The sequence below is a fragment of the Coregonus clupeaformis genome, unplaced genomic scaffold, assembly GCF_020615455.1.
Source record: "Coregonus clupeaformis isolate EN_2021a unplaced genomic scaffold, ASM2061545v1 scaf2619, whole genome shotgun sequence".
NCBI classification, from domain to species: Eukaryota; Metazoa; Chordata; class Actinopteri; order Salmoniformes; family Salmonidae; genus Coregonus; species Coregonus clupeaformis.
Window position 1 is genome coordinate 19,561 of NW_025536073.1, and position 3,260 is coordinate 22,820.

Sequence of the window (3,260 nt, forward strand, 5' to 3'; positions counted from 1 at the left end):
TTTAGGGACAATTAGGAGGCCTGCGTCTTGTGACCGTAGCGTACGTATTGGTATGTACGGCAGGACCAACTCGGAAAGATAGGTAGGAGCAAGCCCATGTAACGCTTTATAGGTTAACAGTAAAACCTTGAAATCAGCCCTTGCCTTAACAGGAAGCCAGTGTAGGGAAGCTAGCACTGGAGTAATATGATCAAATTTCTTGGTTCTAGTCAGGATTCTAGCAGCCGTATTTAGCACTAACTGAAGTTTATTTAGTGCTTTATCCGGGTAGCCGGAAAGTAGAGCATTGCAGTAGTCTAACCTAGAAGTAACAAATGCATGGATTAATTTTTCTGCATCATTTTTGGACAGAAAATTTCTGATTTTTGCAATGTTACGTAGATGGAAAAAAGCTGTCCTTGAAACAGTCTTGATATGTTCGTCAAAAGAGAGATCAGGGTCAAGAGTAACGCCGAGGTCCTTCACAGTTTTATTTGAGACGACTTTACAACCATCAAGATGAATTGTCAGATTTAACAGAAGATCTCTTTGTTTCTTGGGACCTAGAACAAGCATCTCTGTTTTGTCCGAGTTTAAAAGTAGAAAGTTTTCAGCCATCCACTTCCTTATGTCTGAAACACAGGCTTCTAGCGAGGGCAATTTTGGGGCTTCACCATGTTTCATTGAAATGTACAGCTGTGTGTCATCCGCATAGCAGTGAAAGTTAACATTATGTTTTCGAATAACATCCCCAAGAGGTAAAATATATAGTGAAAACAATAGTGGTCCTAAAACGGAACCTTGAGGAACACCGAAATGTACAGTTGATTTGTCGGAGGACAGACCATTCACAGAGACAAACTGATATCTTTCCGACAGGTAAGATCTAAACCAGGCCAGAACTTGTCCGTGTAGACCAATTTGGGTTTCCAGTCTCTCCAAAAGAATGTGGTGATCGATGGTGTCAAAGGCAGCACTAAGGTCTAGTAGCACGAGGACAGATGCAGAGCCTCGGTCTGACGCCATTAAAAGGTCATTTACCACCTTCACAAGTGCAGTCTCAGTGCTATGATGGGGTCTAAAACCAGACTGAAGCATTTCGTATACATTGTTTGTCTTCAGAAAGGCAGTGAGTTGCTGCGCAACAGCTTTTTCTAAAATGTTTGAGAGGAATGGAAGATTCGATATAGGCCGATAGTTTTTTATATTTTCCGGGTCAAGGTTTGGCTTTTTCAAGAGAGGCTTTATCACTGCCACTTTTAGTGGGTTTGGTACACATCCGGTGGATAGAGAGCTGTTTATTATGTTCAACATAGGAGGGCCAAGCACAGGAAGCAGCTCCTTCAGCAGTTTAGTAGGAATAGGATCCAGTATGCAGCTTGAAGGTTTAGAGGCCATGATTATTTTCATCATTGTGTCAAGAGATATAGTACTAAAACACTTAAGTGTCTCTCCCGATCCCAGGCCCTCGCAGAGCTGTGCAGATCCAGGACAGCTAAGCCCTGGAGGAATACGCAGATTCAAAGAGGAGTCCGTAATTTGCTTTCTAATGGTCATGATCTTTTCCTCAAAGAAGTTCATGAATTTATTACTGCTGAAGTGAAAGCCATCCTCTCTTGGGGAATGCTGCTTTTTAGTTAGCTTTGCAACAGTATCAAAAAGAAATTTTGGATTGTTCTTATTTTCCTCGATTAAGTTGGAAAAGTAGGATGATCGAGCAGCAGTGAGGGCTCTTCGGTACTGCACGGTACTGTCTTTCCAAGCTAGTCGGAAGACTTCCAGTTTGGTGTGGCGCCATTTCCGTTCCAATTTCCTGGAAGCTTGCTTCAAAGCTCGGGTATTTTCTGTATACCAGGGAGCTAGTTTCTTATGACAAATGTTTTTCGTTTTTAGGGGTGCAACTGCATCTAGGGGTATTGCGCAAGGTTAAATTGAGTTCCTCAGTTAAGTGGTTAACTGATTTTTGTCCTCTGACGTCCTTGGGTAGGCAGAAGGAGTCTGGAAGGGCATCAAGGAATTTTTGTGTTGTCTGAGAATTTATAGCACGACTTTTGATGCTCCTTGGTTGGGGTCTGAGCAGATTATTTGTTGCGATTGCAAACGTAATAAAATGGTGGTCCGATAGTCCAGGATTTTGTGGAAAAACATTAAGATCTACAACATTTATTCCATGGGACAAAACTAGGTCCAGAGTATGACTGTGGCAGTGAGTAGGTCCAGAGACATGTTGGACAAAACCCACTGAGTCGATGATGGCTCCGAAAGACTTTTGGAGTGGGTCTGTGGACTTCTCCATGTGAATATTAAAATCACCAAAAATTAGAATATGATCAGCTATGACTACAAGGTCTGATAGGAATTCAGGAAACTCAGAGAGGAACGCTGTATATGGCCCAGGAGGCCTGTAAACAGTAGCTATAAAAAGTGATTGAGTAGGCTGCATAGATTTCATGACTAGAAGCTCAAAAGATGAAAACGCCATTTTTTTTTTTGTAAATTGAAATTTGCTATCGTAAATGTTAGCAACACCTCCGCCTTTGCGGGATGCACGGGGAATATGGTCACTAGTGTAACCAGGAGGTGAGGCCTCATTTAACACAGCAAATTCATCAGGCTTAAGCCATGTTTCAGTCAGGCCAATCACATCAAGATTATGATCAGTGATTAGTTCATTGACTATGACTGCCTTTGAAGTGAGGGATCTAACATTAAGTAACCCTATTTTGAGATGTGAGGTATCACGATCTCTTTCAATAATGGCAGGAATGGAGGAGGTCTTTATCCTAATAAGATTGCTAGGGTGAACACCGCCATGTTTAGTTTTGCCCAACCTAGGTCGAGGCACAGACACAGTCTCAATGGGTATGGCTGAGCTGACTACACTGACTGTGCTATTGGCAGACTCCACTAAGCTGGCAGGTTGGCTAACAGCCTGCTGCCTGGCCTGCACCCTATTTCATCAAACGTGTTTGCTTACTTTTTTCTTTAAGAAATGGCTTTTTTCTGGCCACTCTTCCGTAAAGTCCAGCTCTGTGGAGTGTATGGCTTAAAGTGGTCCTATGGACAGATACTCCAATCTCCGCTGTGGTGCTTTGCAGCTCCTTCAGGGTTATCTTTGGTCTCTTTGTTGCCTCTCTGAATAATGCTCTCCTTGCCTGGTCCGTGTGTTTTGTAGGGCGGCCCTATCTTGGCAGGTTTGTTGTGGTGCCATATTCTTTCAAAAATAAATTATATTGGATTTAATGGTGCTCCGTGGGATGTTCAAAGTTTTGAAACAAGTA